General features: G+C 40.3%; 1 non-coding gene across 4 annotated transcripts in view; it reads right to left on the bottom strand.

Annotated features, from left to right (window-relative positions):
* Window positions 1–99: 99 nt before the first annotated feature.
* Window positions 100–22,276, bottom strand: part of LOC111593600 — a 48,121-nt gene continuing 25,944 nt past the window's right edge. For all 4 annotated transcript variants that reach the window (XR_003944147.1, XR_003944146.1, XR_003944145.1 and 1 more), the window contains exons 3-4: window positions 1,843–1,890; window positions 100–176 (exon numbers count right to left, since the gene is read on the bottom strand). This is a non-coding gene — a transcript (uncharacterized LOC111593600). The remainder of the gene's footprint in view (window positions 177–1,842; window positions 1,891–22,276) is intronic.

Raw genomic sequence — 22,276 nt, 5'->3', positions numbered from 1 at the left:
CGTTAGGTTTCGCTTTGAAATATAATTCTCTAAAAGTGTTTTTCGGCTTCTTTTGTCGAGAACTTGCGTGGAAATTTGTTCGTTTTCGTTATGTTTTTATTTTTAGTTTTTGCGTTTGTTTTTGGTTTTGGGCTTTTTTGTCTTGAATAATCGTTGTTTGCGCTCAAAAAGTGTTTCTGTGAATATAAAAGATGAAGTCACAAAAACCTTGCTAAATAAAAATACCCAAAAATTTTACATAAACAAGCGATTTAATTTCGAAAAACAGAGCGAGATGGTTGCCTAAGAGTTGGGATTGGGGGTTGCGGTGGGTGGTGTTTAAATGGAAAGTAAAAGTGGCGCACCAAAGGCTTTTGGTTTGGGTGGCCACTTGATTGGTTGGTGCTCGGTTACTGTTGGGGGTTGGCTCTGTTCGCCTGACCTTTGCCCTTGCCTCATCTGTCTGGGCAGAGGGATGTAGCTGGAAGCTGTCTCTGTATGTGTGTGGGCTTAGTCCTTAATTCAGCTAAAGACAACCCTTTGCCCGTTTACAAACAGCGACAGGTTTTTATCTAATTTCTCCACTTGAGCTTATTTAGCTGGCGACTTCGTTTTGTGTCTGCGTGGCACACTCCACATCCCCTCAGTCCGCCATCGCCCTTAGCCCCCTCATCCACATAATTATCATATACCATATACGTGAACAATAAATAGAGATAACGTGTGTTATATTTTGTGCTGATAAACAAGTTTGACTTACTTTCGGTACAGCTACAGATACTTCTATGCTCAGATACACAGACACAGATACTTTTGCGTGCGGCCAACGAAATGAATGCGTAAGCAGACAAAATAATCAATAAGAGAACTTTGGAACTGGCAAACTTGCTACCATCGCACAGTGCTGATTGAGGGGCGTTTCTAGCCTCCAATTTCGTATCTATAAGTAGATGTACTCAATATCTAAATGTTGTCTGCCTTTGTCTTTAGCGTCCCTAGAGAGATTTACGATGATTTAAATATAGGTAGAGAATAATTTTTTAATATATAATAAATTATTATTAGTATGAAAAGATAATTAATTGCAAATTATTTAACATTAATAAACTAATAATATTATATTTTTTAGAGCTAAGTCACAATTATTAAAAAATGAATATAGTTTATTAAAAATTATTTTGTTTATTAGCGAATGAAAATGTTGATCACTTTCTAAACGCTTAATAATAATAGTAAATAAAATAATTATGCTTGATAAATGGAATCTGCTTTGATAAATGGAAATGCAGCTCACATTAGTTTGTCAAGCGCTTCAGAAATATAATTTTACGATTCAGGCCTTAATAACTCTCATTGTCTGCAGTTGAAGAAAGCGGGTTTTATTCAGGGTAGTCGTGGCTGTATTTGTATAAATGCCATATGCAGTTTTCCAAGAACCGAATCCTCCCCTGCGGGAGGCGCCGTTTAAAGCATTGCCATGACAACAAAGTCGCATTTGCCATCCAATTGCATTGGAATTCAGTTCTCGAGGCAGAGGAGAGCAGAGCAGGGCAAAGCAGCCAACCCGCCCGTTGCCCAAGTCAGTGTCAACAGAACTGCGACCAACCCCACCCTTATGTTTGTCCTGCTCCTTGTTGTCCCTATGTCCCTATGCCTCGGTCTCAAAGCGACTGTACTTGGCAAGCGTGCAGCTTGCAAGGCAACGGCGAAGAGCCACCCCTATACAACGGCATAGAGCTGTATCAAGGATCTAACTTGGGCTTGGGATATTGGTATATTGGGCTAGCAGCGTTGGAAATGCCGCTGCACTCGCAGATCTTTCGTCAATATATGAATTTCTAAATATTTTAGTTAAAGGTTTACCACAAACAAAGCGTTATTATTTTTCTCCGTCGTTCATCATAGATCCTCCTGCAATATAGAGAAATCATAAAACAAATTTATTATCGAATGTATTTGATAAGAGAAATACTTAACTAGTTATCTTAGCAAAAGTTCAATGCACTTAATGCAGACGGTTTCTTCGTCTAACAACCCTCAGAGCTCGACTCAAAAGTAACATATGGCCCATTTCATAGTTCAGATAGTGCACCCAGGATCAAGGAAAGTTACTTCGCTATGAAGTTACCCACACCTACATACGATAGCGAAATATCAAGCGACAGCGGCGCACATAATTACAACCTTAACACATTTCTATAGACATCCTGTCGGCGAGTCCTTGCTAATGTGCTGGCCTGGCAGGAGGACATAGCGGACGAGGATGTAGAGGGTATTTGAAGAAAAATATAACTTAGAAGAGCTAGAGGAATTACTGTTTGAAAAGTTATTGATAATTATTAAAAAATTATATTAATTAAACCAGACTTTCAAATTGTTAATTAATAATTATAAATATTTTTTGTTTTATTTTTTTTTTAATTTCTTTTATATACATTTAGATTTAGACCTGATTATTTTTTGCTTAAAAAGTTAACCCGAATTTATACATTAAATATATCTAGAATGTTAATTTGAAATGAATGTTAAAGCTTCGCTTTAGTTGTTGTCCTTAAACATTTTTCATAAATTTTTTAGTTTTTCTTTTAAAACCAGACGTGGCACACACAGACACACACACATACTTATAGTGTCTGTATCGTGTGCTAGGGAAATGTATCTCAAAGTGTGCTTTGGAATGTGCCTTCACAGATCGCGGCACACGGTAATGTACCTATGATGTCTGCCTACTGCCTACTGCCTACAGCCTGCTACCTACTAAGTATATAAAGTGTGGCATGGCCATGTGTTCTCCTGCCGAACCCCTCCTCCGTGTCGCTGTCGTTGTTTTGGCCGGGTGTCATCATTAAAATATGCTTTGGCTCAAGTTGGGCTGGCTGGTTCGGCTAGCTGGCGACACTTGGACACAAAAGTGGACGCAATTGCGTTCCGGTCAACTGACTTTAAAATCCGTTAAAAAGTTTATGGCAACAACACGAATATGACAGCGCATGGCCCAACAGTTAGATAGACAGATAGATAAATGCAATTAGGCATTATGGCCATTTGAGACTTGTGTTAGAATTTAAAGTTCAATAGTATCTTCTGCTAGCTGCTAAAATAGGCAAAAATCACAGCATGAAAGAGAGAGAGAGTGGGAGAGAGGGAGAGGGGGAGAGGTAGCGTTCTGTCTTGCAAATGCAACCCTCTGGAAGATAGACCCGTATGTGTGTTGCGAGGCACAGCTGATGACGATGATGATGATCGCAATCGTGATCGCATGACAGGCAACAACAACAACAGGCATAAGTACGTGCCACAACTTGCAGCCACGAGCCGAGTGCACACCTGGACACAAAGTGGGACTCAAACTCAGCCTCGACTCGGTCTCGACTCTCGACGCTCGCTCTATGGCTCTATGCCTCAATGCGCGTGCCCACAAGCTGCTGACGATCACTAGAAGGAAGCAACGAGCAGCCCAAAGGGGCGTTTTGCCTTCTGCCTGGTGGTGGTATTTGACATTTCAAAGCAGAGCAATAGAGAGAGAGAGAGAGAGAGAGAGAGAGTGTGTGTGAGCGGGACCGACTGCTTGGGTTCCGATTACCTGAGAAATGAAATGCTGTTAGTTTGTTTTGTTTTGCGGCAGTTGTCGATCGCCGGGAAAGTTTGAAAAACACCTTTCAACTTGTTTGTGATAATTGCCAAACAAAAGCCAAACACAAACTCAAGCCTAACCCAACCCAACCCAACCTACTGCAATGACTTACTAATCCTGTACGCCAAAAGACATTAAAGTCATATTCACAAACTTTGCCAGTTGTTGCAGGAGAATTGCCAAGCAACTTTGTGGCACAATTGAAGCGAAAATTATGCTAAAAGAAAATGTCCTTTATGGCGGCAAAGATTTTAATGTTTATGCGAAAAGTTTGCTGTGAAATCTGGCAAAGGGCTGCCTCCTTACCGAATGGCATTTGCCATTAAATGCCAACTATTACAAAGGGTTTACCCAAGTAACTGGATATATGGCTATATACTGTCTATTCAACTGCTAATCAAGCTATTTGTCTGGATTGTATTTCATTTAGTTTCGAGGCTGCTTCTTGACTTGCTGCCTAAGCTCTGTGATTCGCTGATAAGATATAGCAGCGATAGCGCTGACTACATGAAAATACTTTTATAATCGCGATACCAATTTAGCCGCCATATGGCCAACTCTATGGGTATCAATAAGTTCCAACAGCTCTCAAGTGGCACAACACCAGTAGTAGTCATAGTCCCTACACTGAGCGAAAAGCTGCCAATCTTAGTGTAACTAATAAATATATATTTAAAACCAATATAAATTTTATAAAAATAAATATAAAAAATTTTAGGAAAAAAAAACAATATATTTTAAACAAATTAAAACAAAAAATAATAATAATTTTACTTAAACTTTTAATTTGATATAAAATTATAAGCTTGAAAAATATTCTTTTTATATTATTTTTATTAAATATAGTTTACATATATATTAAATATTATTTCCATTTTTCAAATTTAGTTTTTAATAAAGAAAAAAAATTATAATTTGAAAAATTGTAAAAGACTGTATTATATATAAATAATAAATACTTGTTTGGAATTAGGTGAAAAAAAAAATAGAAAATTAAGTCTTTAATTTAATTAATATTTATTCATATGAAATCTTCAATATATAAATATGAAAATAATTTTTTAAATGTAGTAATATATAATTAAAGAATATAAAATTATATATATATATATATATATATATATATGTAAAAAATTTAATTTGTTTTAAGTTTTAAAAGAATTTTATACTGACAATTTGAAAAAAATAAAGAGTGAGAATTATTAATCCAGAAATAGTTTTTGATAGTTTAATATTGCCTAGAACTACAACGATATTTTCAGTGTAGATTTGATAATAATAATGTGTGCAAACAAATTTCGCTCAGTGCAGGCATTGCACTTAGTCGGCTCAAAGTTGGCGGGCTCCACGTTGTGCCCCTTTTCGCCCGCCTTAGCTCCACATACATGTATCAATATCTACGAGGTATCTCTAGCAGCTCTTGTCGTTGTTGTTGTTGAGCACTTTTTGTGGTCGCTGTTTGTCGTGGCTGTGTGTTGCTGGTTGGGTTTTATTGTCTTTCAGTGCTTGATTAGATAGCTGCCACACACACACACACTCTCGCCCACTCTCACACACTTGCACGCAATACTGGGCCAGCAAAAAATGGCCATATGTGGCCAAGTTGTTCGGCATTGTGTGTTTACTTGCAAAGGCCGACAAAGTCCGGCTTCTTGCCTGAATATTGTTTTGTTGCTGCATAGCGGCAGGCGCCGTGGCGAGGCTTTTGTCTACTACCTGATGTCCGTCACTGTGTGTGTCCCACAGTCTGGCATTCGTGTCTGTTGCTTATCGCGCTTTTAATATCAAAAAATAAAAAAAATAAAAAGAATGCATGTGTGTCCATGTCCATAAGCCTCTCATAGTAGTTGTTACCTTTCGCGCTGCTATCTATGCAGATATCTTTCTCTGTCCGCCTGCATGAAGCTCATGGCCTGTGTGTATATATGTGTGTGTGTGTGTGGCATTAAAAACATTTTCATTGTAATCAAGCGTACTTTCTTTTATTATTATTATTTGCCTCTCTCTGTCTAATGCTAACGACGCAAATTACTCAAATGTATCTACCAGATACTTTATATTTTCTACTGTCGTGTGCAGCTCGCTGGCTCGCTCGGTCGCTCGCTCGCTTTTTCTGCTCATATATTATTTATTGATCGCGATAAGCGTCACGAAGCCAATTTCAACCGCACACCAAATGATAGAGAAACACTCCAATTCCTCCATACACCCCCAACCTCAGCTGGCCTCGGCTCTGCTCAACTCACCTGTTAAATATGCCTTGCAGCTTTTGCTCACATAATTCACATGGAAAACTAGGTACAGTCACCGATTCACTGATTTCTCTTTATTTATATTTCTTAACATCCGCTTTGGTGCGTGGCAGTCCACAGTTGTGCCCGCCGCTACCCTCAATTAACTCACAATCAAAGGTAGCCTCCTCTAGCTCTGGCCAGCTGCCAGATGTCGCTTCACTAACCAAGCCACCCCACTTGGCAAGCGTCTTGAAGACGCTCTGGGAAAGCAACTGTCGTTGCATTCAGTCGCCTTCAGCCGTTACCTTTAACTTCGCCACGTGCTGCATAGGCACCAAGCGTAAAAGAAAACTCATTGCGAGGCGCATTCAATGGAACTGTAAGGCACACACCACCATAAAGACCCAACTGTATAGGAACTAATCGCCACCTTTTGCATATGCCTTATACCTTTGCCTTTGTAACGTCTTTTTGAAACCCTGCGAGTCTACAAAACACGCATTTGAGTTAGTGAAGTGAAGTATTTTAAGCCTTAGATAGAAGTCTATATTCTCCATTTTATCTGAGTCCTTTTCAATTAAACCCACTTGATAAACTGAGAGAGTAGCCAAAAGACTTTTATAGCTGAATCTAACTTCTAAGATTTCTACACTAGAAAAGTCCGACGAAGCAAAAGAAAATACTGAAGGGAGTATGGTATATACTTCTCTATATCTATGCCTACCAATGCCTTTACCTATCATACAGGTAAACTGATTTACATCTGTCCGAAAAACATCTCTTATCATCTCGTATATAGCCTAGCCTAGTTAGTAGTTCGCAGAGTAACAGTATTTGAATTATATTAGAAGAATAGCCATTTGTGCTTTATATATATTTTACTAAGTTTTAAACGTCCTTCAAGCTCAAGTCCAATAAACTTTGGCTAAAAACATTTCTTGAAAAGTTGCCGCACGTAATTTCATTTGTTCGCTGCGTAAGTCGAAAGTCCAGAGGCAACGCCTCTGGGAAGTCGCCTTAATAATTCAATTTACGTGTGTTCTGGCCGTAATACGTTCATTTAGTGTAATTACGAACGCATATGAGCGGCGTTTAATATGCATAAACATTTCCTTGCCCTGGCTTGGGCACGAACTTCCTTAACAAAACGCCTCCAACTCTGACTGAAAGGGGGGCAACTGGCGGTGCGTACACCTGGCGTGTTGCGTAAGCAGCGTTTGGCTCCGTGGGGCATTGACGGGGCGGTCGCTGGATGGGTTTGACTTATTCCTATGACAAATGTGAGATATGTTAATGTGATAGGCTGCGGGTTATTAAGGAAATTACCTACAGCAACTGGCCAAGTCTGGGCAGCTAAACGTTGGGCAGGCCAACCAAGTCCTTGGCCAGAACAAATATTTGAAGTTTCAATTTCATGAGTGTGGAGGCGTATGTGTGCGAGTGGGAGTTGTGGGGGCTGTGTGTGGGTGAGCATTAATAGATATCCGTGGCAGAGAAATGACTTCATGTCATGCCTTGAAATAATTAGAGGTTGTATCTGACGACGAGGCACCGCACTTGCTCTTGGCGCCCGCAGCTTATCGTTTTGTACAAATCAGTTTTATATTTCTGCCAATACGAAGCTTGGTTCCATTTGCGTAAAAAGTACAAAAGGCCAGAAGGCATGCGCTTGCATGTCCAGGAGCCTTGCAGATGGCCGGATCGATGGGGTCTGGGGACCACTGTATGCATATATATCTATCACACACTTTGGTGTCATTAAGTCCACTGCAATGAGTAAGTCCATCAACGGGGCAGAAAACGCTGCAAAAAGCGTTGACTCATCAAGGGGCCTGGGCGGGTGTCTGATGTCTGGGGGAGCGACGTTCCATTAAATTGTGAAATTGTAAAATTGTGAGACGAGGTTAGGTCTCTTTGTGCTGTGCACCAAATATAAATTTATTTAAATGCAACTGCGTATAAACAAATTGATCGCATTTAATTGAATTTAACTCAAGTGCGGACAGCTCGACGCACAACTAAATACATGGCAGAAAGCTGACTTGGGAAATTAAATGAAAATTCAATTGACAGCTTTTAGAGGCGAAGACTGCCGCAAGCAGCTCGAACTTGTTTTCATAGCAAATCAAGTTAATTTACAATGTCGCAATGAAATCTTCTAAAGCATAAAACTCAATTTCAATTGTTCAGCAAGCAGACCTCGGTCCAGTCCCTGTCTGGCACTGCAAGTTTTCTTGGGCAAACAATGGACCATTGTCAGCTGGGCGAATGTTGATTTATGCATCGAAGCTGAATTCTTGGAAGGGCTTAAAGTTTGCCAATAAGCAAAGCATTTAAACGCTGGCCGCATTCCGCGCCATTAGTACTGAAAGAGCTGCTTGAGAGGAGGCATCCTGGTCAGCGCTGTTGCAGAAAATCAATGGCATTTCAGTCGAGTGTCCGGGCAGGACATTAACAAAACTTGTGCTCGGCCTGCGGCTGGAAAAACTCTCGGCAGCTATAAGTGACATTTTCATTAAAAAGAAAAGCTGTCAGCTCGGCCTAGGCACAGGAGAGCAGTCGAAGCAGGAGCAGCTGCACAAGGACAGCCAAGAGGACGCTTAGCTGCAAATGTAATCAGAGCTTGTGGCCAACGAGTTGGCTTGGGTTGGGGCAGCTCAAGTAGTTGCCAGAGCAAAGTCGCCCAGTCGGATTCATTATGATAATTTAGTTGCCCGCCAATGCGGACGAGAAGAGTTTCGCGAATGCATTGACATTTCAACAACTTTGAAGTGCAGCGAGGGAGAGAAAAAAATCCGAAAATGAGGCGAAAGAAAAGCAAAGCATTAATGAAATTAAATTTGTGGAAAATGACTTTCGCGGGGCTAAATTTAACACGTGCTGCACAAGCAACGGCAACATGAGGGCAGAAATCTGCTTGTTGAATTAACTTTTATAGCAGTGCCACTTGCTGGCTGACTAAGTCGACTCTGACAGCTCGTCAGCTGGCATCATAACTCAACTGGCATTTCGGATCGCAGTCAAAGGCTTTGCGCATTGCACTTAATGAGCACATCCGGCCATGGCTGACCCCTGCACCCGTCCGTGGCTGGCCTTGCATTGCTTCATTGCACTTTACATTAAAGTCGCGACATTACACAATACAGCAGCAAGAACATTAATGTTCATTAGTCTCCGCAGGGAGGGGTTTGTCCAGTTGGCCGATCGACAGGTCCGTCGGATGCATTAGATCCGATGTTGTCGCTAGGTGTCAAAGCATTGCAACGCTTCACGCTCAATTGCCAGGGTGCTTCAGCAATGTCTCATCTTTGAAATCTTCGTTGCGTAATTGAAACCCTGACATCATCTTCTACTTCTTCAGGTGGCTGCTGACACTTCTTCTTCGCAGGAAGTGCGAGCAACCGCCGTGACGTTTCCTTTGGCAGCTTTGTTTGAATTCGTATCCGAATTCGAGTCCTAGGCTTTGTCTGACTTCACTTTACTTTACAGTACTTAAGTTGACTTTGACTTGTTTTCTGTGGCGGCCTCCATTCACTTCTTAGACTTGACCTTTTGTTTCGTTTCGTTTCGTACGAGTTGCGGTTCATTAAGGCAACCTGAAACCCTTTCGCGTTGCCTGAGAACCTTTTTGGGTTGAGTGAACCTTGCCTTGCCGTTTGTCTTTTGGTTTTTCCCAACTTGACATCAAAACTTGTGGTGCTTGTGGTGTCAATTAAGTGGTGCCTTCGAAGCTATTTGTTGTTTTAGTACTTCTGCCAGCAGAACGACTTCAGAATTAGTTGATTTATGAATTATGACAATGTAGAGCGCGGTCCCAGCCACTGCAGACATGCTGTCGGCCACTGCCTCCAACTCCGCCTCCTCCTCGATCTCTGCCTCTAAGCTGCCGGATATTCTAATAAAGCAAACGCTGCTGCCGCAGCTTCCAATTGCAGCTAAACTGTGTGCCACTGTGCAGATTTAACACTTCTTGTCAGAAATTGATTGAAGTAACCCCTAGCAGAGCAGTTGAGCTCATCTGTCCGTCTGACTGTCTATTTGTCTGTTCGATCAACAACAGCTGCTGCTGTTGCTGCTAAAGAAGGAACAAGCAATTGTCCCATGCGGAACTAGACTTGTACCACAATAAATACCCTGACACAAGGCAGACTAAAGACTATATCAAGTAGTTTGCTTGCTGGTGTTTGATAATAACAATAATAATTATGAATATAGTATTTCAACAATAATATTAATAGTAAAAATAAAAAATAAATTAAAATCAGCAAGAATATTGTTTAAATAATAAAAACTAGAAGTACATTTTTAATATATTACAGGGATAATTTTCTAAAAAAAATGTTCAATATTATCAATTATTAAAAAACTAAATTAATAAATAAAAATTAAAAAATAACATTAAAATATTGAGAAAAATTATAAAAATTTATTTTAAAATATTTAAAAAAAAAATAATTAAAAAATTTATTAATTAAAAAATTAATTAATTAAAAATAAAAAATATAAATATTTTAAAATAAATAAAAATCATAAGTCAAATTTCTTAAGAAACAAATTTTGTAAAACTTAAAAAATTTATAAACAAATAAAATAAAATAAATAAAATTTTAAGATTAAAGACAGTTATTATAAAATAATTAAAAATATTTAAATATTTAGATTGATTTCTCATAAAATATATGCATATATATATATATATATTTTCTATAACTTATTGTTCAAATGATAAATCATTTTATATATTTCTTGAATAAATAACAAAATTATTGAACAGAAAATATTATAAATATGCCTGAAAATATTCAAGCTCTAATGAAACACATGTTAAGACATTGAATGAGTTTGATAGAGCATCAAGCGCACAGACCATCATCTGCATAGATTTTCTTTCTTCGGCATTAGCATAAAGGCTGCCCAAGTTTGGGTGCTTGTTGTGCCGACCCCCAACTTGCAAGCAGTTGTCGGTTTGCCGCACTAAATGGCAGTGGGAATGGGAACGGTTGCAGCAGCAGCTTCAGTTGTTGTTGCTGCTGCTGCTGCTGCTGTTGGTGCATTCAAATTAGTGCAATCAAGTTATCTTGTATCTGCGTATCTGCAACTGGCCACTGACCACTTGCTGGCAATTGTATCTTTGCATCTAACACTTCAATTGTCACTCCACACATTGGTGGGAATTTGTATGCATGCGCAATTGCTGCGATCAAGCAAAAGGAAAAACTATTTAAACAAAGGAAATTATTAAAAATTATTGCCGACCCTCGGGTTGCGGGTGGCTGCTCGGACAGAGCATAGAGCATAGAGCACCGTGTGAAACGTGCACCCTCGCCACAAAGTCGGAGATCTCGAGTCGAAGTCTCTGCATGCAAATGCTGAACTACTTCCTCTTGGTGGTTGGCATTGGTTATGCTTCAAGGCGCTTATCATGTCGTCCAAGGTGCGCTATGGGCCAGCACGCAAATAGCTTTACATGATTCTGTTGAAGTTTTTGGGCCAGCAGGTAGGTGACTGGCCAGCTGCTAGGCTCAACTGCTTCGAGGTCCTGGTGAGAAAACGTTGTCTGGCAAGCAAACCGTGAAGTTGTTCCTGCCAAAAGGGGTTCATTAAAGTCGATCGGCTACCTTCAGGAGCTGTAGTTAAGGCCAGGCTGACGCTGCCGCTGCCATTGCCGCTGCTGCTTCGAAGTTGCAAGTTCATTGCCGCACCCTCAGGCAGAATTCATTACTTTGGATTTGCAACGCCAATGCGCCTAAATGTAGACAATGTGCAACCCCAAAGTGGTTGGCGCAAACACCCCGAAATTGTCGGCCCAAGAAACGCGAACAGTAAAAGTCTTAAAAAATTGCACAAACCATTCAAGCAACAACTTGTGGCAATGCAACACAGCCCGAAGACAACCCACACTGCAGCTGCAACTCCAACTCCCACCACAGCCTCCCTTGTCTCTATCTCTCTCCATTGAGGCAGCTGAAAGGGTGGCTGCCTGCCAAGGACATGCTGCAGCCATGCTGCAGCCCACTTGAAGTCTCGCAGCGAGCGGGTTTTTAATTTTACACAAATCTGTGGCAGGGGCCAAGCAAAACGCATTTCTTATGCGGCCGCAAACAAAATTTGACTGCGTCGCCGGAGATGGTTGCAAGTGGCGATGCCACACAACTCACGAAAGCAGCATCGAAACATTGTCAAATGATAAGAAAATGAAATTAAATTAAGAAAAAAACATTTGTTCTATAAAAATTGAATTATAAAAATTAAAATTAAAACTGGAAGAAGAAAAGCTTCCCAATTAAATAAATATTTTTATCTGATTTTGATCGTTTGAGCTAATAACTTTTGATGGTTGATTCAATTATTTTAATGCTGTTTATGTTCGTGTCACGCGCTCATCTCTAGCTAAAGAAGTTTGCCCGATGCTCGAGACAAAAGAAATTAAAAAGTGCATAATATGAATCTATAATACATAATAATAAAGCTTAACAGCCGCAGCATCATCATCTTCGTCATCGTCATGATGAGCCTCCTCATCTGCTGCTGCTGCTTTGAGAGAGCTGGTAAATAAAAAAATAAAGGGTTGGCCTGCTCCCGGCCGTATTTCTTCCTTCCTTCTTTCTTTTTTTGGCATAGCGAACAACAAGAAATGCAAACAGAAAATAAAATTTTCGTTGAAAAGAAATTAAAAATCTGCAAGATTTGCATTTTGCCTCAGACCAGCCACAGCCACGCCCCCACTTTGAACGCAGCCCAAAACGTAATATATATATATAGAAATATATATATATATATATATATATAATTTTTTTGCTTGCTTCGGAGATGCTTCTGCCGCATCCAGGCAAAACTTTTGAGTGTTCACCTCAAAGTGCACTGGTGTGGACATTGAGAACTTGCGTGGGCGACAGGGGCGTGGCAGCTGCTTCAACTTGTGCTTTAGCCTATGATGAGCAGAGCGCTGGCCAGCTAGGTCCTCTGGCCAGCTAGGCAGATGTACGGCATTGATGATGCTTCAGCGTGCAGCTTCAATTCAAGTCCTGCCTGTGCTAAGCTGCTGAGCTCTGTTTGGCCCCTCTGCTGGTGCAGCCGTCAATTTGGTTCAATTTTAATTAATAAGCACACAATTCGCCGCATAATTTGCATTTGCATTCAGCTAACCCTCCGAGCGGAGCCGAGCCGAGCCATTATCTAAGCACAATGGCGCCAGTGACTTGGGTACGCTTAATTAAAAGCCAGGTTAGCCCGGCTCGACTTGGAGCTCGACTTTTTCTTTCTTCCCTTTTTTACCTGCTCGCCGTATCTGTGGGCATAGAATAAACACAAAGTTTTCTCTCGGCTGTCTTTTATTTGCAGCTCAGCAGCTGCCATTGAGTTTTGCAGTTCATTGAAAAGCTCGGCGAGAAGCACAAGAAAATTTCGCAAAGAAAAAGTGCAATTCATTTATTTGCATTTCCTTCTTCAGTTTTTGTCGTACTTTTTTGCGTTTCATTTTTCTGCTCGTTTTGGCCGGCAAATCCGTTAGGCCAAGGAGTCAGGCCAGGCCAGGCCCAGCTCTGCCTCTGCTGCCAGCCTCATTCATATTTATGGACTTTGTGGGTGGCGTCTTCTGCTGTTTCAGGTCTGTGTGCAATGCACTTGTCAAAGCTTAATTGAAGGCAAGATTGCAGTCTGACTCGTTTTCTATCTTTCTCCTGCTCTCTTTGTATATATATTCATATATATATATTCGCCTACATGTGTGTGTTTGTGTGTGAATGCGGCATATTTTCCTGACGACTTGGCAAAAGTAACTGCAACGTCGCTGCAACGTCGCTCAAACAAAGTGAAAGCCAAAGAAAAGAAATTATTTATACTCCAAGTACACTGAGCAAAATCTCTCTGTAATAATTACTAAGAATTTCCATTTAGCTTGCACTAGCTTCTCAGTGCCTTAAAAGTATATAAAAAATATTATTTTATTTATATTTTTCATGCAAATATATATTAACTTTTTATAGGCTCCAGTGTAGCCAAATTAGGATTCCTTTTATTTCAAAAAGAAACCAAAAATTAAACAAAAGCCTCGCGCCGTGCTGCACAGGACCTCGAGCAGGGTATGAGCGCGCTGCCAAGGCGGCTTGCCCTACTCAGCCGCAGTCACACACACACACACACACAGGTACACACGAAACCAAATAAGAAAAGCCAACGTCGACGGCGACGACGACGTCAAAAGAATGCAGTTAAGCACACAATTGACATTTGAAACGTCAACTTGGGCAGGCACTCGTGCTGAAGAAGTTGCATAAAAAAATGCCTCCGTTAAAGGTTTCCTACTTTGGACGCAAGGCAAGACCAAGAAGGGCGCACGCAGAGCACGACGCAGCCTTCCTGCATACAGACTCACACACACACGCACACACACACTAACGTACACACAGAAATTCCACATGACTGCAGTTTATTTGCTGAGCAAATAAATTTCTATATGCGACTATGTCGTCGGCAACGGAGCGTATGAGTTATCTTTCTTGCCGTGCTCTCCATTCTAAGATAATCAACAAACGGCGGCTGATGCTGAAGACTAACGATGTGCGCATATCTGATTGCAGTTTACTGTTGCATGCATCATTAAAATGTGTCTATCTCTCATGCCCTACGACCGACTTCCCTTCGCACTGCAGCAGAGCATTGCTGCATTTTCTTTTTATATGCCACATACTTTGCTCAAGGTGCATCATCGAGTTGTGGGCGCAGCAGTATTTGCATATGGGACAGTGCATGCTGCAAGACACCAGGGCAGCTGAGAGGGCACAGGCACAGGCACCGTGGCACTGGCACTGGCACTGAATGGAAAGACGCACGCGTTAAGCCCATTCAGCTGCGTGTCGCTGAACCGTGCTGCAAGAGGCCGAGTTAGACGCCGAGCGGCAGGACTCTGATAGAAGTGGCACGTCGCAGTCAGCCCCAAACTACATGCCAAGTATCTTTAATTAAGATCTAAGAATTTAAGTATTAGCCTATTTTCTCTTCAAGCATTCACTTTGAGCCAGCCACAGCCCAAAGCCGAATGCCTTAGCTACTACTGAGGCAGGTGAAAAACTAAGAGAACTTGAAATTTATTATTAAATAAAATTATTTAAAGTGTATTAGCATTGTTGTCTATTGCTGCTCGGATTTTTATCTACATTTATTGAGATTTATGCATGGATGGCTCCGATATGGTTTTCGACTACATTTTTAAGCTTGGTTTTTGGTTGGGTCTGATATTACAAAATTAAGGTAAATTTCAGATTCTTTCTGGTTCAATGCAAAAAGCGCTTTAATCAGAATTTTCAATTAGTCAACAAATATTTTTCTAAGCAAAAAGTTTCTTTTTTGACTTGAAGTAAAGAAACAAAAGTCAAAAATAATTCCAAAAAAAATGTAATTAAATTATTCATGACAAGAAAACCAAATCTATAAATTCTAAAATTATAAAAACATATATTTCAATAAACTAAAAATAACTAAAAATGTTATAAATTATTAATAAAAACTTAACTGAAATAAAAATCAATTTCATTTAGTTATTTGCTTAGATTGTATAAAAAAGTCATTGCTAAATGAATTAATTTCTTAAAAAGCCATCTTGAGTTGGAAATTACTAAGCCCTATATCAGCTCACTGCAGGTAACACACACACACACACACATACACATACGCACTTGCATTAAGTGCAGCGCAAACCCGTGAAGAAATAACTTTTGCTACATTTTCCGGAGCCAGCCTAAAAAAAGGATGTAGAGAGCGAGAGGCAGCCAAACGAATGCTGCAAGGGCTCGTGGCAGCAGCGGCAGCAACTGTAGCAGCAGCTGTAGGAAGGAGCGGCACCAGTAGCAGCCACTAGCAACTACAGCAAAAAGTGCAAAGTTTTCAACTGCCACACACACACACACATACACACTCATACACACACGAGTGAAAGGAGGCGACTGCATACGCTGCATACACGAAACTAGGCTCCACAGTTCGCACGGCCCTAGCCTAACGCTTTTTGACCTCCGCCCGGCCAGGTGGGAAAGGCGCGCAAGGACTAACAAAATTTTCCAACGGTAAAAATATTATGTTGCATACATTACGGCGTGCACACAAAAACAAAAGAAACTGCACAGCAACTTTCTGCAGCCGCATTTTTCTTGCTGCCGCTGCCACAGCTACCGCCACCTTCTTCAGTGCTGCTCACCTGAAACTCCTCCTGCCCGCTGCTTCTGAGTAAATTAACTGCATTTCTTTAGTGGTGCATATTTGGAGGCTCGACAGGGCAAAAATGTTGCTTAACTGCCTGCCGCTGCTCCCCATCGACTCGGCCAGGGGCTGGGCATAGGAGGGTGTCGCCCAAAGGGTTGCCCTGCCAGTTGCAAAACAAGTTTTACTTGTAGAAAATGTACTTTGCATTCGCATTAATTAATTAAAAATAAAATATAGAGAGCACAGCCGCCTGCAGAAACCAAAAATAAAAATACGAAAATAAAATGTATATATAAATAAAAGGGTGGCACTGCAGTCAGACCAAGGAGCAGAGCAAGACTCGGCGAGGGCGCGCAGCGGGGCAGGGCAGGGGCTGGCGAAGTGAATGCAACGGATGCGAAGACATGGCAAAGAAGCATGGGCGGGCGGAAGTGCACGGGTTGGGCACGACTCAAAAACTTGATGACTGCAAAAACTGGACTTTGGGGGCGTGCGCATAAAGGCGGCGACCAGCAGTGGCAGCGGCAGCAGCAACAACAGAACAAAGGCAACAAAAATTCGCGGCAAGGGCAAGCTGGACAGGCTGAGCCAGGAGAGAAGATGGAGACTGGAGACTGGCACAGGGCTGGAGCAGCGATTTTATTTTGTTGATTGTTTGATTTTTGCTTCACTCTTCTCACTAGACGTCGCGTCGTGAGGCAGTGCAGTTTGGCGCAGTCGCCTGTTGGTCACTGAAGGGTCTCCGGCGTAGCCTCAAGACTTTCTCTGTGCGGGCTGTTCGAGCTAAACGGAAGTGTACGAAGGGCCATCCATCCACCAGTCCCGGCCAGCCCAAACCAGGCCGTTGATGAAAAACGCACTCGAATTAAAACGTCGAGAGCTGAGTTTGGGGAGCATCGCCACTGGACTCAGTCCAAACTCTTGTAGTATGAAGTGCGTTTTTAGCAAACCAGCGAAAGCACGGCTAGGCAGTATGTGGGGTCTGTGTGGGCGGCTGGGCAGTTATTCCGTAGCAACCCCAAGTCGATGGCAATATTTGCGCAGAGTTTCAGATAAGAAAACACGCGGAGAGTGGTCAAGGCTTGAAAATGCAATTAATGGATAATTAAAAAATGTCAACAAACATATAAATATATATATATATATGTATATACATATATTTATATATAAATATATAAATAATATAATATATTAAATTTCAATTATAAATAGATTTTTATAAAGAATTAATTAATTATTATCAATAGAATAGATATAAAATATTTATATGCAGTTAATTAAATTAATTAAAATCAATTGTCAATTAAATTTAGAATTATTTAGAAAAAATATATAATATTTATTTGTATATATTTTTTTATTTTTATTTAGAATTATTTAGATAAAAATATAATATTTATTTGTATATATTTTTTCATGCTACTGATTTTATTGTTAAAAATAGAACAAAAAAGAACAAAGTTGTTTAATATTTTATTTATTTTATTTATTCATTACAAAAATGTTATAAACAATAATTTTCAAATTAATATTAAAAATTTAAAAGGTTGTCTTAAGTATTAAAATTATAAAAATTAATTGAATATCATTAAAAAAATATAAATAAATTAAATTAAATATATTTAGACTTTATTTTTATTTTCCATTATATTTGAAACTTGTCATAGATGAAGCTAAAGAATTTTTTAAAATTTCATTTGCTGCTGTTGATAGCAGTTGCTTCTATATGAAAACTTGAATCGATCCTTGCGAGTTGTTTGGTCGCTTGCTCAAGCATTTGTATGGAGCAACTCGAACTGGGTCTAACTCGGCAACTGCAGTCTGCTGACTGCAGTCTAACTGCAGCACCAAATAATGCGTACAAATGGCACTGGGAAGGAGGCGAGTAGAGATGGGCAGCTACGAAAGCAATACGGCATGGGAGAGACAAGGCGCTGGAGAGGTGCCGCAGCCGTGGGGCAGGCGGAGGCCAGCATATTGCAATTTCACAAATCAAACAAAAGGCAGCAAGCAGTAAAACAACAACAAAGCAACAAAACACAACGGCAGAAAAAACGGCGCCATAAAATACAGAAGACTGACTGAGGCTCGACCAAAAGGACAATGTACAGGCCGGCCGAGTTACACACACGTTCGCTGAGGATGGCACAGGATACAGTGGATACAGGACTCGGCTCTGCTCAGCTCAGCTCAGCTCAGCTAATATGCATTGCACATGCAGCCAGATGCAGGGCCAATAAGTTGAAGGCGGGGGCCAGGCCCAGGGACAGGGCAACGAGACGAAGCGAAACGAAACGAAACTTTTAACATGACTGTTGTTTGGCAAGGAGCGGGAATGGGGCACGGAATGGGGCTACAGCTCGGTTTGTTTGCCAAGCCAAATGCATCCGATGCAATTTTTTCGGCGCAATATAGACGCAAGTCCTTGCTGCAATCAACTTTGCGAAAGGGCTGAACAACGCTGAAGGAGTGTGGCGCGCGGTGGTGCAGAGTGGTTCGCAAGTCAATCAGTCCAAAAAGTCGCTAAAGCCAAGCGAGTCGCCTCCACGTTCCGCCTCGCCTTGTTTCATTCGCCAGCTAAAGTACTTATTATCCTTGTTTGTTGGCTGGCAACGGGCAAAATGCAATATCGAATGCATTCGGTGGCAGCCAACAGCCAACAGTCAGCCAGCCAGCCAGCCAGCCAGCCAACGCACACAACTGCAACCGCAAAGAAATTGCAAAAATAGAAAAAAAAAGAAAATAAATTTTGAAAAATTGAAAAGCACAGGCTGCGGCCCACATGTGGCAGCGAGGCAGAGAGATTTTCAATTAAAAGGAATTGCTGCTCTATGTAGATTTTTGTGCTTATTAGGCTGCTCGACACAACCACACACACACACGCACACTCGAACAGACGTCGCATTTGGTAATCAATTTCAGTTTGTTGTGTGTCGCTGTTGTGTATAGACAATCTTTGCTAATAAGCTGCCTCGTCCTCGTGCTCATATCCTGGCATCTCACAGCTGCATTCCACTAGATGCATTATGCAACGCTTTTGTGCTTGGCGCTGCCAAATTTGCATTTGTCGACTATAATTCACGCCAAAATGCTTAGAGAGCGCCATTTCAATTAGGCCAAGCTGCCAGCTCTGCCAAGGATTACCAGACCGATTATCCTTTTGCACATATGTATGTGTGCAGGCAACGTATGTGTGAGCGCTAAGAGTGCCCTCAGAGACTGCAGCATAGGCAAATTCCAGTGACAATGCTGGCCGAAGAGCAGAGCACACTCCACATAGATATGATCTGGGCAGCGTCGATCAGAGACGCGGCACTGCCTAGAGGAGTGTGAAAGTGTTGGCAGCACAAAGATAGTAGAATTTCCTTAAGGTTTAAGGCAAAAGCAAAGCAGCTGCTAAGTTAAAAAAATGTTTAAATCTTAAGTGAAGATTTGTTTAGATTAGAGAAATCTCGTAAATATACAAAGTAACAAGCAACACAGTTCAGGAAAATTGTATTATATTTTAATATTTATATTATAAGCAATAATATATGAAGGCGGGATTTGAAAGGACATGTAGTTCCTTTAAATAGCTCAACTGCATATTTGATTTGATGCTGCAGAGCCCCACGACAACTACAACGAGTTTCTAGAATATCTCGAAAGTTGACTTCGATTTTTAGACAAATTAAAAAAAATGTATAAGAAATTTACTCTGAATCTTGCTTAGTAAATTTCCTTAAATTATATTAGCCTGTGTTATTAGAGGTGGATATTTAATCATTTGTAATAATTAATATTTCTTTTACTATTTACAAGGTCAGCCATTAGATCAAACGATTCTAATATTTACGAGCTGCTCTCTTGCTACTTTAGCTTACTTAGATCAAGTAACCTTAAGCTCCAAGATTGTATATCATAGCCTAATAAAAATACTACTAAGCTACATCTACAAATCTCTTTTTTCCTACTGCACGAGAGTATCCAAATTATATTCAGGGTATCTAAAACTAGACATCATATAAAATAGATTGATAGACTTCAAGAATATTGCACAACTTCAAAAAATATATAAAAAAATATTAAAAAAAAAAAAAAATATATATATATATATATAATTATATATATATATGTATATACATATATATATATTAAAATATCTTACAAAACTTTAATTTCGAATCGTAATACTATGCCTCCTGTGTCCTCATTTAAGTCAAATTTCCAAGCCCTCGCAGCAGTTGTAAACACGCAATTGATTTAGAAACATTTTCGTAAGGGCTGAGCAGGTCTGAAGTAACTGGGAATTTGAGTTTTCAGTTCTTGGAAAATGCTGGCAAATCCATTCACATATTTTGGCTAATTCCCGATCGCAGCCGCATTACGAATTGCGCTAAAGTTGTTATTGTTGTTCCGCAGCATATTTAAGTAGTCTTTGCGACGCGCACACAATAACTATGCAAAAATGTAACAAAAACATGGCTAAAGCCGGTGAAAAACTCTTTGACAAAGGCAGGTAGCTGCTTGGCATGGAGAATCAGAGCCAGACGAAAACGAGCCGAGCCCAGTTGAATGGAGCTGAATGGTCGGCTGAATGCAAAGCGAACGCAAAGGATTAACAAAAGGGACATTTGCGAATGTCTAAGTGCATTTCCTCGACGGTCCACTCGACACTGACAAATGATTGACAAACGCTGCACATTTCCAATCTGTGAGAAACTCTGCACTTTCCCGACGTTTTCCTTATGGAAACTGCGCACTTTTACTTTCAGGCAGCTGGCAATCGAGAGGCTGAATATTTTATTGACATGGACTCAGCTCATTTGGCGTTCATTGTTTGGCCGCCTTTATGCCTCTCTTTTTGACACATTTCTCAAATCTTTTGTTTGAATGGGTTAATTTGTATATTTAGCTGGGAGCTCCAAGCAGCGGGAGCGGCAGCAGCTGGTTTTGAGGCGCTCTCACCTGGCCGTGAATCAGAAATATTCTGAAGCTGCCAATGCAAAGTAGCTGACTGCGTCTACATTATCGAATATTGATGCTGTGCGTCTGCTAAGCATTGCAACAGAAATCCAATTAATCGTTAAGTCCTTGCAGACAGTTTGTGGCACGTTCGTTCACGATTTTGCACCTTTTGCCAGGCGGGATTCAGGCAAAGAGACGAAGTGAAATAAAACGCAAATCATACGCCGAGAAGTCGATGTTGAGGGCATCTTCGTAATCGATATGCGCCCGCATCCCTAAGATCTCCATAACTCATGGCAATGTGCAAAAGTGAATGTATCGCATATCCTGCATGCTCCTTTGTCCTTTGTTTGCCAAAAACTGAAAGATGCAGCAGCCTGTCTCTGCGTCTCTCCGTCGGTCTGTCTGTTTGTCTCCCTTTTAACCTTTTGGCCTTTGTTTGCGCCGCATCGTCATCTGGTGCTGCAATCTGTTTTCCGCATCCTCCATGATTAAACATTGCCAAATGCAGCAAAGTCGATGCCGCATTGATATCAGGTGCTATTTTCTGCTCCTGCTGCTGCTTCTCTTCCTGCTCCTGCTCCTTCTCGTGCTCCTGCTGCTGCTATGGACGCGTGTCTATTTGTGGCCAACTGTGATTTGCCGACTGTGGCATTGTCTGTCTAGAGCGTCAGCTGGCGGCCACCAATTGCCACGTGTGGCTGACCCAATTATAACCGATTACAGCAAGATGTTGCTCTCTCTATCTAGCTCTACTTGGGTCCGCATATAAATGCACCTATACCCTCTATTGAACTCGCATGAAAAGGTTCAAGCAGTTGCTTATAAAATATGTGCTATTATAAGAAATTGCTCAAATGAATTAGAGATGTACGCAAATTAAATAATTTTTAATAGAAAATAAATAAAATATTATTTGAAATTATTAAATACTGAAAAATAGTTGTGAATACATTTTTCTCTTTACGATCTTCAGTTTAACGTATGCTTTACTCTATTTAAGCTTCGATCCAAGGTAATATATGTAAATAATAAGCTGAAATAGCTGAAATATTTATTTAAAAATAAAAATATAAATATAGAAAAATAGTAATAAATTAAAATAAATAAATACATGTGAAAAATAAAGTGAATGAAGCTTATAAACTGTTAATCTAGTCTCTTTATAAATAATTTAAATATATATAGTTACCAATATTAATAAAAAAATAATCAAAAAGCTTAAAAATTCATAGAGAAAAGAAGTAACAACACTCATCAAACATTTACACTAATTTCAGGGTAT

This window comes from Drosophila hydei, unplaced genomic scaffold, assembly GCF_003285905.1.
Source record: "Drosophila hydei strain 15085-1641.00,03,60 unplaced genomic scaffold, DhydRS2 tig00000063-arrow-pilon, whole genome shotgun sequence".
NCBI classification, from domain to species: domain Eukaryota; kingdom Metazoa; phylum Arthropoda; class Insecta; order Diptera; family Drosophilidae; genus Drosophila; species Drosophila hydei.
This window is presented reverse-complemented; position numbering and strand designations above follow the sequence as displayed.